At 38.3% G+C, this 15040-nt stretch overlaps 1 protein-coding gene across 1 annotated transcript in view; it reads right to left on the reverse strand.

Annotated features, from left to right (window-relative positions):
* The window catches only part of nlk2 (nemo-like kinase, type 2), a 170203-nt gene that overhangs the window by 62500 nt on the left and 92663 nt on the right, over window positions 1–15040 (reverse strand). The window lies entirely within an intron of this gene.

Here is a 15040-nt window from a genome sequence, read left to right on the forward strand (position 1 = left end):
GAGTGGAAAAAACTGAGGGCCTGTAGGCAGTCCTTGTGGGGTAAGAACATGTAATAGGGATAGAACATTGAAGTGGCAAATGGATGCTCAGGGTCATTTTTGCAGGTAGAATGTAGATATTCTGCAAAGTGGTCATCCTGTCTACGTTTTGTTTCCCCAATGTAGAAGAGATTACATTATGAACAGTAAATGCAGGAGACTGGATTGACAGAAATGCTTTTTCACCTGGAAGGTATGTTTGGCCTGTTAGATAATGAATTTAGAATGTCGGCTCACAATTGCTACAAGCATGTCCCAAGTAGAAGACCTTCTATATGTCTTCTGAAGAATATAGCAAATCACATTCTTGAAAGTTATACATGGGAATAATTTCAAAATGCTCCGAATCTTAAGGCATTCATCTAACACTTCTTTTTAAAGGAAAATATGAAATGAAAATTTCAACCAACTGTTAAACTTTCTTTGCCACATATTGAAAATGCTATAAGATTTCCATTCTTGGCATATAACATCCTCGAACTTCCAACTAACCATCATAACAATTCTTAGGTTAAGGCTGAAACTCACCTGCACTACCCATAGTTTAATCACAAAACTGCTACACATTAACAAACCCTTGACATGAGCTATGAGGTGCCATTAATTTGAACAGCAGCTCCCTGCTTACTGCCTCTGGATAATTTAATGAGAATCTGAACATTGGAATAAGAGCCAGGGCTTGGCTTGTGCTCCCAATTTTCTCGTGCTTGAATTCACCAGCCATGAACAGATGGCGTCTGACAGGAATTTTTTTTGTAAAAAAATGCTTCTATAGTTTAATAAGACTGGCTAGGCCTGGCTTCAGTGATTTTGAACATTTTAAAACAGATTTTCTTTCTGCTTTATATTGCAGATTAATGCACTTGCATTTCGAACAAATTAAAAAGCCTTAAAATTACATCGCAACTTATTTTAGATTAAAATGTAATTTAAACCAAAAAAAACACAGAGCAATACTTAAAATTTTTTTTGGTAATTTTAATGCTCTGTTCAAGTGCTCCTTTAATCCGTGAGCCGCAAAAGACACTTTAGCTCAAAGTTTTCAAAAAAGGCGCAGTTGTTGTCAGTAAAATTTCCTATAAGATATATTGAAAAGGTTCAGTTCAATAAGAGAGTAAATGTAAGTGCATGTATCTAAAAACAGTCAGATTTTCTTTTGGTGGTTTAATAACTAACATCTCAGTTTTTGACACAGCAATACAGGTATAATCCATTTTCAAATGAACACTAATATTTGTTGAAACAATTAAAGTCAAAGTTTATGGCAAATTGCACAGGTCTCATTTAAAAAAGTCTTATCTACTTAAATCAGCACAGGCTTAAAGACTTGCAAAGAAAAACTCATGATACAATGAATCAGCTGTAACCATCAGAGTCTGTAACTCTATCATATCAATGTCAGAATGTCCAAATTTATCAATCCAGCCAACTGGCTACTTGAACCACAAACCTGTTCCCACGTATTTTTGTTGCCTGGACTTGGATCATGCTAGTAACTCAACTCTGAAAGCATTAAGCATCAACTGTAAGAGATTGGAACAAAAAAGTTGTTGGAAAAGCTCAGCAGGTCTGGCAGCATCTATGAATGAAAAAAAAGGTTAACGTTTCGGGTCCAGTGACCCTTCCGTGGTCCCAGTGACAAGTGGTGTCCCACAGGGTTCAGTGTTGGGGCCGCATCTGTTCACTTTACATATTAATGATGTGGATGCAGGGACTGGGAGCATTCTGGCAAAGTTTGTCGATGATACGAAGATAGGTGGACAGGCAGGTAGTACCAAGGAGGTGGGGAGGTTGCGGAAAGATTTAGACAGTTTAGGAGAGTGGTGCAGGAAATGGCTGATAAAATTCAACGTGAGCAAACGCAAGGTTTTGCACTTTGGAAAAAAGTATACAGGCATGGGCTATTTTCTAAACAGTGAGAAAATTCGTAAAGCAGAAGTACAAAGGGATCTGGCAGTGTTGGTCCAGGATTCTCTAAAAGTTAACTTGCAGGTAGAGTTCGTGATTACAAAAGCAAATGTAATGTCATTTATCTCAAGAGGGTTGGAATATAAAAGCAGTGATGTGCTTCTGAGACTTTATAAAGCTCTAATTAGGCCCCATTTAGAATTCTGTGTCCAATTTTGGGCCCCACACCTCAGGAAGGACATACTAGCCCAGGAGCGTGTCCAGCAGAGATTCATACGGATGATCCCTGGAATGGTAGGTTTAATGTACACTGAATGGTTAAGGATCCTGGGATTGTATTCATTAGAGATTAGAAGGTTGAGGGGAGATCTAATAGAAACATACAAGATAATGTATGGCTTAGAAAGCGTGGACGCTGGGGAGTTGTTTCCATTAGGCAGGGAGACTAGGACCTGTGGGCACAGCCTTAGAATTAGAGGGGGTAAATTTAAAACAGAAGTGAGGAGACATTTCTTCAGCCAGAGAATGGTGGGCCTGTGGAATTCATTGCCATGGAGCGCAGTGGAGGCCGGGAGGTTAAATGTCTTCAAGGCAGAGATCGACAAATTCTTGATCTCACGGAATCAAGGGCTACGGGGAGAGTGCAGGGAAGTGGAGTTGAAATGCCCAGCAGCCATGATCAAATGGCAGAGTGGACTCGATGGGCCAAATGGCTTTACTTCCACTCCTATGTCTTATGGACCCAAAATGTTAACTCTGCTTTTTCCTTCACAGATGCTGCCAGACTTACTGAGCTTTTACAGCAACTTGGTTTTTGTTCCTGATTTACAGCATCGGCAGTTTTTTTGGCTTGATGCGAGATTGGAGTTGTATGTTGGACAAGGCTGGGTGGTAGACTCCATTCCCTGTGGGTACTTTGTAAAGCAGCTGAGTTGTTAAACATCCGACAGCTTTCAAATATATTTTTCAGGTGTTGGTCCACAATTGCTCAATTTATTAGGTCAACTTCTCAAATTGCCACTGTCAAAATTTAACAACCTCTGGGTAGCTGGTCAAGTGTCGTGACTGCTACATCCATAAATTAAATTCAATTATATTTCCCTATGTTTTAGAAGTACTAAACTCAAAAATCATTCAATTTAGAAGTAATTTTAAAAAACCTGTCCGTTATACAAACTCCAGGATCAAACATTAATATTTGCGTAACATAGAAGCCAGAATTGCACATTTAAACAATTCCAATGTTTCTAGATTATGTTCATAAATTGCTCGGCCATTTACCCATCTCATTTAAAATAAATTTAGAGCAACTAGATGAATATCATTTCCAATCTCACATTTGTTATCATAACTCACCATCAAAAACAGAATTGCTATGTTAAAATAATTTTTGCTGCAAATTATAGGTTGAACATTCAAAATTTTATATTTTAGCCCGAGCACTTAATTTTCCAATTTTGATAAAACTAACAAAGTTCCTTCTACAATACGGTTTCTTTTTCCTAGAAATCTATCCACCTAGCCTCAGGTCACTGGCTGCATCGTAAAAGTAGACCTTTTTCAGGATGGGAATTACAGGATGTAGTTTTATACCAAGAGTATTTTGTTAAAGTATTTATTTCTGTAAAAAGGTAGAGTTTCAGATTTTTAAACTTTGCTGTAACATTTCAGATTTCATTGCCATTAAAAATAGCACTTTTAAAGTTATAGCTACTACAGTGAGAACTGCTGACAGCAGAAAAACAAACAAGTTTTTCCACAATGTCTTGCTATACACAACACTTATCATAAAAGCACCAGTGTGAAGTTAATGTTAAGTAAAAGATGAAATTCAAATGACAAAGAAGGATTTAAGAAAAAAAATAGTATCAGATAATGGGAACTGCAGATGCTGGAGAATTCCAAGATAATAAAATGTGAAGCTGGATGAACACAGCAGGCCAAGCAGCATCTCAGGAGCACAAAAGCTGACGTTTCGGGAGTTTGTTGTGCATGCCCGTGGATTTGCAACAAACATTAACACTACAATCTATAGTTACTAGAGACGGAATCTTGACCTGTTTGAATTCTCTCAATACTGTATTGGGTTTTCAGTCTCAATATTTTGTGTTCAAGTCCTGGGGATGGGACTTGAACATAAAGCCTCTCACTCAGAACTTATTTTTATAAAGAGAAGTTGCAATGGCACTCCCAACTTACTGGCACCAGTACAGAAGATGCACACAAAAACCTATTCGCAATCCGAGATGCAGAACTGGTAGAGGGCAACATACTTTATAAACAGCACAGACGTGTGTTATATTATCCCAGAAGTTCAAAGCTTTGACAACAAAACTAGCATTTTATATGAAATACTCTGAAAGCAATATCTCGACACGAACTTGAAAATAGGGCACATTAGTTAGAGCAAATTCTTGACATTAAAGTAGAAACTTAATAACTTGAGCATTTGAAGCTATGGTGTTGGTTGTTTCTGTTTTTTTTTGCAAGTTTTTAAAAAGGCATTTTAATATTTTGGAACTTTGCTAGTTTTTATTGTATCTTCCCTCTATTCCCCCTTTCCATGTGCTACCCGTCATCATTGACGAGAGGTAAGTAGGTAACTTGCTAGGAATACTTTGCCAATACCACTGGCAGCTATTAGATCATTGTGACACAGCTCCTTTGTTTTCTTCTTCTGCCCTTACCAATGGGAAAGAGGCTGCGGTACAAGGTGCCTGAGTTTGTCAACAGCTGATTGCAGCAAAAATTATGAACACACTGGGTTTTTATTTGTTGATGTATTTTTCTAAAATGGATTGTGGGATGCTATCAGCTAGTGTTTTCAAATGAGTTTTTATTGAAGTCCCTTGTTTTTGCAATTTGAAATAGTTGAATGCCTTCCAAAGTTACAAACTAATTTGTTTCGTGATTAAAAATTGCATACACAATAACTACAGCTCTTTTACATTGCACTATGCTAATGCAATTGAATTCTTGCACAACTGAGGACAGATCAAATATAGGTTAAAACACTTTGTACTGAAAAAGGAGAATTTGTGTACGAATGGATATCACATGTGTTTTGTAAACACATTAGCATCTTTGTTAGAGACTGTAGGAATTGCAGATGCTAGAGAATCTGAGATAACAAGGTGTAGTGCTGGATGAACACAGCAGGCTAAGCAGCATCAGAGGAGCAGGAAGGCTGACGTTTTGGGCCTAGATTTCCTGAAGGGTCTAGGCCTGAAACATCAGGGTTCCTGCTCGACCTGCCGTGTTCATCCATCTACACCTTGTTATCTCAGTATCTTTGCTACAGAAGTATTCAAATAAGTTATATAGATCAGAATTCAAACAGGTTATTATTGACACTTTGAGGCACTTCTAGCCTAATTGTTGACATTCATGTATTATGAAAGATAGACAGGATTTGAATTATAAACTCAACTGTCTTGAATAAAATATGCAGGTGGTCCCTAGAAACTGTTAGACTCCCAGTGATTCTAACTGAAATTAAACGCATACAAATATTGTCTCAAACCCGCTGGATCAGAAACCAACTAAAGCAGAGAGTGGAGCATAAACAAACATTAATGGAGTATATAGGCATTAATTCATGGCACTGCACAAATGTCACTGCAACTGTCTGTCAATTCAACTTCCTTCATGTTAGCTTCAAGCCTGTTCCTGATGATAGTCTTTGAAAAGTCAACCAAAAAAAATCATAGGGTGATTGTGTATGCGTATTGCTGCCAAAAGACACATTTTACAGCTTTTCATCCTGCATTAATCAGGATATCTGGTTCCCTAATGAGCTTGGAGTGCACTAGCTTAATGATTGACAGTTCACTGCTATGTTTTGTTTAAATTTCAACCAAGCGAGTTGACACTGGTAAAAAACATTGTCCTGAGAATTGATGGTAGTCACCATCATCTTGGAGGTCCAACAGACGCAGTGAGAGAATACATCCTTGCTGTCTGCAAAGGGGAGGGCTTGGTATCTTAATACATGTAGCTTTCAGTGTACGCAGTTGCATACATTGCATACACAACTGGTAATCCTAAATTTGTTGTCCGCATGTTCTTGACACTCAATTATCCAGCAAACGGTGTCCAACTAGGAACTGCATCTAACATTGTTTCCAACGTTGAGTTTTGCAAGCATGGGCACACTGCATACCACTGAAGAGATGCGCTGTTGGATACAATCCACAAGTCTTTGGTACAACAGACTTACCTGGCATCTTCACTGGCAGTGAAATGCATATACAACATTACTTGTGTGTGATGGACTGAAGGTAATTCTGGCTTGAAAGGAGCATCCAGTTAATGAAGAACACATTTTGTACTACACATTATCAGCATGAATCAGCTAGTTTCATCTGTTGCTCAAACTTTTGAGATACTTTAAATGACTGTCGAGTCCTCATGGTAATGAGGACTCTAAACAGATTGTTAGTGTAATTAATGGACTTCTGCTATGATTCTTAGCAAGTTTACAATTTATTTCCATTTAACCAAATAAATGAATGGCTAAGTATATGAAAAATTCTTAAGTATTTGCATAATTTATTTGAAATTACAGTTGGAGTAGAATATTTGTATGCGTTTAATTTCAGTTAGAGTCACTGGGAGTCTAACAGTCAGTTTCTAGGGACCACCTAAAATTGGAATTTTAAGCTTATGACACATTCAGCTAATGCTATAAACTTTAACATGAATCCAATTTTTGCTCCTGAAGTTTTCAGTTCATTCCCTGTATTTTGTTGTTACTTACAGTTCATTATCAGAATCCCTAGTGTGTGGAAACAGGCCGTTGACCACAACAAGTCCACACTGACCCTCCAAACATTCCACCCAGACCCATCTCCTGACACTTTTACTTTTGAAGTAAATCAACACAAAGCACAATTGTTTACCACATGACATTACCAGCACTTTTCAGGGCCTTCAGAAACTCAGTTTATCCATTGTCAGTGCCAGGAGTGGAAGCAAGGAGTATTTCACACCAGCTAGCCTAATATTTGTCAGGAAACTACGTGGGTCAACAATTAAGGATACGGTGGCTAAACATCTTGAAAATCTTTTGTTGATCAGAGGATGACGGATTTGTGAAAAGTAGGTCAAACCTGACAACTTTCTGATTATGATTAAAGTAGCAGATAAGGGTATATATGTTTATGAACTTCTGGAAGGCATTTAATAAAGTCCCTCAAAAAAGACTATTAAAGCTGATGGAACTGAAGTTAATTGACTTTGGTGGAAGTTGGCAGAGCCTTATTATTTGAAGGAGAGATCATAAACTGGATGCTACTCTTGGTGCCCAGCTAGATTGTGTTTAGGTTTCAAATATTCAAAGATATTTATTAATGTTCGGGCAGAAAGTCAAAGTTCCAAGTTTATCCATGACAGAAAAATATATGAACCATTGAAAATAGTGTAGATGAAAAAAAGCACATTTATAACTTTGTAATTTTAAATAAAATGACTAAATAACAACACAAACGTCCACTTTTATGGGAGTCAGTAAGCAGCTTGAAAATACTCATTGAGCTGTAAGTAGGATTCGAAAGGCAGACATACAAGTTTATAATAATTACTGAACAACTTTCTAGCCCACAGCAATTAATGTTATGGCTGCAAAATGTCAGATTTCAAGATAAAATAGTTCCATAAAAGTAACAAAGCACTGACTAAACTTAAAAAGGGAAGGATAATCTCTGTTCACTTCCTGGCTTGCTGTCCGGGAATTCGGCAAAGTAATTTGCTACTTATCCCAGTCAATGGCACCACTAATGCTGAGCACCAAAAATCTGAGCTGATGCCAAAAGAAAATTAATTGAAGACCAAAGGGTAAAATTCAGATTTACAGGTCTTTGTAGCCTTCTTGAAGATCAGTAATGAGCATCGTGGCTTCACTCCTGACCACAAAACCTCGTCCATTGCATTTAACAATTCTTCACGCGTTTGTTAGGGTGCAGGTCAAAATCAGAACTCCATTAACTGAGCATTGCATGAATTGGAACTAACTTTAGTCCGGATTACAAAGCACACTAGTGGAAGAAGTTAATGCAGAATCAGCTGTTCTGACAAATTAACTGAAAAGGAATCTGCATGGTATTATGAGTTCACACTTTTTCACTTTTGATTGGAGGGAACTTGACTGTGGAGTTCTCTCTAAACTTGAGCACTTGGTGGGGCAATGCGGGGTCTGAAATGGGTAGTGCTCAATTTGAGAACAAATATCTCTCAGATTTGTAAAGAAGCAGCATGACAGAAAACTCAGGAATATTGGCTGAACAGGTTATTGATAACAGGAAAATAATATTTAGTATCAGAGCCTGTTTCCTTTAAGCCTCTCAATAATGACAAGGTTTTCTTGTTGGCCACATCAGTACGTGCATTGTTCATCCTTAACCAGCTAATTGTATGTCAATTTTTCAGTTACTGATTTATAGTGATCTGATAAGGTGTAAACAAAGCTGTCAAAACCAGGTTGTGGAGGTGCTGGTGTTGGACTAGGGTGGTATTTCACATAAACCTGTTGGGCTGTAACCTGATGCCGTGTGACTTATGACCAAATTCCACATTGACCACTCCCACACTGCAGTTTCCAGTAAGCAAGGGCAAGTTCCAATTTAGTACTGATATTATGATCGTGTGCCATCTCTGGGCCAGAAGGTGTGGGTTCAAGTCCCACTTGCTTCAGAGGTGTGTCATAAGATCTGACTAGGTTGACTAAAAATATCAAAAACAAAATCTCACTGTTCATTTTGATGGGGAATATTGCTCATGCTTTGTATTGAATGAGCTGACTTTAGACAACACAAATACAAGTATGACAAACAGACTGTCAACAACCAAACACATCTTAGCTGTGGTGAGGAGCATGCCTTGCAAAAAAATCACTGTTTCTACTCTAACTACTCCAGGATCCTGCCTGGTCTTTGTAGCCTTCTTGAAGGTCAGTGATGAGCACCACCGCTTCACTGCTGACCACAAAATCTAGAGCATTGCATTTAACAAGCAAGGAAGTGAATAGAGATTATCCTTCACTTTTTAAAAGTTTAGTTAATGCTTTGTTACTTTTATAGAACTATTTTGTCTTGAAATCTGACATTTTGCAGCCATAACATTAATTGCTGTGGGCTAGAGTGTTTTTCAGCAGTAATTATTATAAACTTGTATAGAAGCAGCATGACAGAAAACTCAGGAATATCAGCTGAACAGGTTATTGATAACAGGAAAATAATATTTAGCTATATGTGCGCATGTTAGGTAAAGGGAAATACCAATTCAACTGTGATGCTTCCAAAGTCAAATCATGCCAAGAACATTCTCGTGGCTCACAAGTAGATTGCCACCAGGGAATAGCAACTGTGGCACTGACACTTAGAGAACTGTACACTAGCATACTGGCTGCTTTGTGACTGAAACCAGCTAAGACAAATTTAAATTCGGCTGTAGCGTTTTACACAAGCAGAAAGCTACTTTCACAAATGCAAATAAACAGAAACAATACTTAAGTTTGTTTACTTAATGATGGGAAAATCCCAGAACCAATCATCTTCACATTTGGATTTAAAGTGGTTAGTCTGCAGCAGGGACACTCATTGGTAAGGTGCAGGCACTATTGTTTGTACCTCTTCACAAGTACCTAAGGGGTTCGTATAGAGGTCAGCTGTGGAGGAGCCCTAACTTGTCCTGAACATATTTTTAAAAAGTGCCACTCCTGGCATGGTGGTTCAAAGCATACCATTTGACTGATGGTATTTGTCACATTGAGTTTGACAACTTGTTTTACAATGGGGTGTTGAGATGGAAGGAGTGCAATAGATGGATTAAGCAGGTCATTACCTAGAGGCATGGGAAGTGCAGCTCAAATGGTTTCAGCTCGTGGGTTTTTGCCAGTAAGAGGATGTAGGGAGATTACTGTTTACAAGGAAAGAAAGCTAGGGAGGTGCTGAGTGGAGGATTCTAGTTATGATGGACATTGTGATATTCAACTAAGTATCAACAAGACATGAGTAATAATCAATGCCTGTCAGGTGCACAGTACACTGCTGCAGAGCAGAATAGAGCAAAGGCTGAGGCCTGGTTTGGTGTAATTCAGCATCCCATGTAGATCCAGCAAGTTTAGTTAAATTGTTTATGGCTTTGACCTTTTTCCCCCACCCTCATGTGTTCTCAGAAGGACAAAGTCCTATCCAGCATCACTTTCAAATCCTTTGAGTTGATTTCATTCTTTATTCTCTGTCCATCCATGTAGATGTTCAATTTTTTTGTTGTTATTGGTGTCGTGGAGGTGGACTACAGCGAACTCCTCTAAAAGCAGTGGCATGTGACATACCATGTTCTGCAGTAATCTGTCACCTTTGAAAATATGGTCCAGGATACAGAAAAATGGAGCCTGGGAGCCACAACAGATGTTTTCAGCGTAAATGACCTTACAAGACCTTACAAGACATGGCTGCTGGCAACTGATGTGACACTGATAACTCCTATTTGTAATTACAAAATCTAGGCCGATGTCTATTGGTTAATCTATTTCAGCATAGAGAACAAGTATTTGTGAATTGCATGGGAAAATGTTCTGACACTGAAATACATCCAAACTTTTTTAAAAGATGAGTTTCAAACCCTAGCCTATATAAAAACTGCAATTATTTAATGTTAAATTATAAATCTGAATTGTTGAAATACATCTGCCAAATTTTATTAAGTTTTCATAGATGCCATTGCATGCCTTTTTAATGGGTTAAGAACTTTTGGAAGAAGCAACGAGCATTTAGAACTCGAGCTGTCAACAATAAAATGACTAGCATTTGCAGATTGTCGCAACATGAGTTTAGCAATGAGGCATGATGAAGCAATTTTATCCATGCCCTTTCTCCCAAATCCAAAATGAACTCAAGTGCCTTTTGGCATTTCTCCTGGCTAGGGTTGAAAACATTCTGGACAGCTGAAGGTGGTTCAATTTTCAATCACTGACAGCTGAGAAGTCAAGTAGCTCACCTGGTCCTGTGATCACAGGGTTGCTTTGAGCACAGTAACCCATATACTCCAAGGCACAATATATGGGTTATTTCAGTACAGCTAACCCATTTTCTCATTCTTAGTTCTTACTATCTCTTACTCAGCTTTCCATTATTTCTTTGTTTATCTATTTTTTCATCTCTCTCTCTCTCTGGGCTGTCTCCTACCAGCTCATCTTTCCTCTCGCTAGTGCACATCTTCACCTTTGGCATAAATACTAGATTTCCCTAGCTACCAATAATTCTGAAGAAATCACCAAACTCGAATTGTTAACTGTTTGTTGCCAGACCTGCAGATTCTCTCCAGCAATTCCTGTTTTTGTTTCAGTAGCACTACACCTGTGTTCAAGTTCTTTTGGAAACCATTTTCAGTGTAAGTATGAGTGCCAATACCTGATCATGTGCTGGGGTTCTCACAAAAATCAACTCGGTCAACATTAAGGACGATCTGTACGTCTAGGGATTTGCATTGCAGGATAAGACAAAGATTTTAAAGCACACAAAAAGTAGAGAAATATATAGATAGCTGGCTGCCAACATGACATCTTTTAACTTTTGGAATGATACTTTTTGCTGTGCACACAACTTCAGGAGTCTGAGCTTATGACTCTTGCATCAATTGGAGTCAAAAACAAAAATTCCTGGGAAAAAAAAATACCTGTGAGATGAATAGAGAATTAACATTTCAAGTCCACTGACTCTTCAGACTCAAAACTGGCCCCAAAACATTTTACCTGCTTTCTTCCCATGGATGTTTCCTGCCGAGTTTCACCAGCTATTTGAGATAATGGGAACTGCAGATGCTGGAGAATCCAAGATAATAAAGTGTGAAGCTGGATGAACACAGCAGGCCAAGCAGCATCTCAGGAGCACAAAAGCTGACGTTTCGGGCCTAGACCCTTCATCTGATGAAAGAACTTCATCTGAAGAAGGGTCGAGGCCTGAAATGTCAGCTTTTGTGCTCCTGAGATGCTGCTTGGCCTGCTGTGTTCATCCAGCTTCACACTTTATTATCTTCACCAGCTATTTGTTTGTTTTGGATCTCCAGCATCCACAGTTCTTTGTTTTATTACTGTAGAACTCAGTCAGCTAGACACAATCGCAGAGGCTAAGTTCTTTTCAAGAACTCTGCAGCAATATCATACAGCTATTGTTATTTTTTCAGGCTTAATAGTTTCTCCAGTTGTGATCTGAAGGGATTGAGCCTAAATGCTCAGCATTTTGTTGGATTTTGTTCAGTTCAAAGTACTCAAGACAAAGATATTTGTTCTGTGTCGCCCATGAATAAAACAATCAAAAGCAGTACTTTGCTCACACAGGATTACTACTTTAGAACATTTTAAGCATTCAGAAATTAAATGAAAAAATATGTACAGCACTTAGTGCAGATTTTGTTCACTGTACCTACTGCAGGTACCCTAATCATCTGAAATAAAAATTCTGGTTTCCAAAACTTTCAACCTTAAAGGATTCAATGATTTAACAACAATTCAAGGTAGCTTGTCCACCACTGAGTCATACAGTGTGGAAACATTTGCTTTTTTTTGGGGGGGGGGGGGGGGGGTGCGCGGATTAATACAGTTAAGGATGGGCAACAAACATAGGCCTCACCCCAACCCCTCTCCGAAGGAGGGTCTAGGCCCGAAACGTCAGCTTTTGTGCTCCTGAGATGCTGCTGGGCCTGCTGTGTTCATCCAGCCTCACATTTCATTATCATAGGCCTTCTACTGACAGATATCCCATTAAAAAATAAAAGGTTGGAAGTAAAGGACACAACAACACGAATAGCAGATGTGTTCTACTGCTACAAAAAGAAGCATGTTTTAGCCTTCCTCTTCAAACTTAGAGCTCTGTACATAAGACCCTAGACCCGAAAATGCCTCTGCTGTTTTCCCTCATTGATTGTGCTTTATCTCATCGCACTTCTATAATTTTTAACTACCTTCCAGTTGCATGTCATCCCTGGTGCTGAATCCCAACATTTCTCTCCCCACATAATTGCACTAACACTGCTGATTTAAATTCCCACCTTTCTTCAGTGCTTATTTCCTCTCCACATTCCAAATTTCCTGATCTGCAACAATACTTCCATTACCTTCTGCTCTTCAACCTTGCTTGATTCTAAACAGCACAATGTTTTGACTACCTAATTAGTAATTCAGCAAACTAAGTTAAATCTTAAAATGTTTTTCATAAACACACATTTTAATGATCGTAACAGTTGTAGTACCCGTTATTCATCATGCGGTGCGCATGATGAATATTTTCAATGTTAAAAAGGTGCCAAATGTTGATAAACCATACAAAAACAAACTGCTAGAGAAACTCAGCAGGTCTGGCAGCATCTGTGGGGAGGTCAACTTTGAGTCTAGTGACTTCACCAGAACTGGCTCTGGTTCCGGAAGGTATAAGCTTCAGCCAGTGTGTTTTACTTCATGTCAGTTCACGCGATGTTGGATTTTCCAAAAAAGAGCTGTCTTAAACATCCAAGTGTTTCATTTTTTCCTCTTGATTTAAAACTAGAAATTGAATAGGTAGCTGAAAGCAGTGGTGATAAAAAGAATGGGAACTGGGTGAGTACATACAACTAGATTACTTTTTATCACAAGAAATGCAACACTGCTGAGTGGATAAATTGTGTTAACAGCTACAACTGTATATACACAAAGTCCTGTTTCTAACTTCAGGTCTTCACTTGCCAGTCTCTTGAATAAAGTTTGCGGTTATAATAAATTACATAACAATAAGTGAACACATGACTAATATGCCATTGCTTTGTACACCGGATTGCATTGACATTTTGGGATTTTGTTTGACAATTTTGCTGGTACAGTTGACACGCGGCAGAGTGGAACAGGTTCACGAATGATGCTTGGTTCAGACAATGCATGATTCCATATTCATGATAAATTCAATTCCCTGCTTTGCCAACAGCACAGTGATACTGATGGGAAACAACAATTTATAGATTTTTTTTTAAAAAATCAGCCAATTTTGAAGCAGGTTGGTCTTGAACCCAGGCCTTCTGGCCTAGAGGTACGGATACTCTCTCAGTGCCACAGGAGCCCTAACAATTGATGCATTTGCCATTCTCTATTTTGACTGACCTTTCTACTGGTTTCTTTTGGCCCTACACAGACTACACTACAAGATGAGCAACCACCTCCTCTAAAAAAAGTGCTGTAGAATGATTTTATTTTCAGTAATCAGAGGGGGCAGAATGGGGAGGGAACCAAAACATTCATGAGTATTTATAAGCAGCATGACTGTCACACTGACACTGCTTGAAATATAGCCAATACATTGATATTAATTATAACTGTTACACACATTTTCACCCCATTTTAAAAGAATCAATGTATACCGTAAGCTCACTGATCATGTGCTTTGGCATTTTAAATCACCCTGTTTTGCAGCTGACCTGTACATTTCTCATAGTTCAATTTTTATAACCTTCCACAATTTATTATAGTAGGGAATGATCTCAACTTAAAACAATGCTGATCATATATTTGTACTCTGCCATTCAACAGTGGAAATTTAAGTGGTTAAATCATTGAAGTGTTACAGCACCATGCAAAAATCAACATGGGAAAACACATGATAATCTGGAGAAAAAGTACACAGAGGGGTCAGGTGTGCTTGTTAAACCCCTGAGTAAATATACTAAGTATCCATATCCAGGGAGAAATTCTCTTTTTTGACTTGAGCATTTCTAACCCACATGTTTTGTGATCAAAGCCTTCCTCGCCCAAATTGGATAAGATGTTAAAAGATACCTTGCCTGGCCAAATCACATTTAGTTCACTGTGTCTGCATAACAAAGTATTAATCTCATTCCAAGGTGCTCTCAAATGTGATTAAACAGCACAAGTACGAATTGTTAGTTTTTCAAAAATCTTTTGGCTTCTCACTGTCTGTAATAATTATGAAACAATACAAGTCATCAGCAAGTGACCAGAAAATCTTTTTGCAATATTAAGGTTCACAAACAGTTAACCAATTTAGTTTTCAACAAAGGTTTTCCAATAAAATCCAAACTATATTAATGACATTCTAAAAAAACTTACAGCAAT

The sequence above is a fragment of the Stegostoma tigrinum genome, chromosome 27 (assembly GCF_030684315.1).
Source record: "Stegostoma tigrinum isolate sSteTig4 chromosome 27, sSteTig4.hap1, whole genome shotgun sequence".
Classification (NCBI taxonomy): Eukaryota; Metazoa; Chordata; class Chondrichthyes; order Orectolobiformes; family Stegostomatidae; genus Stegostoma; species Stegostoma tigrinum.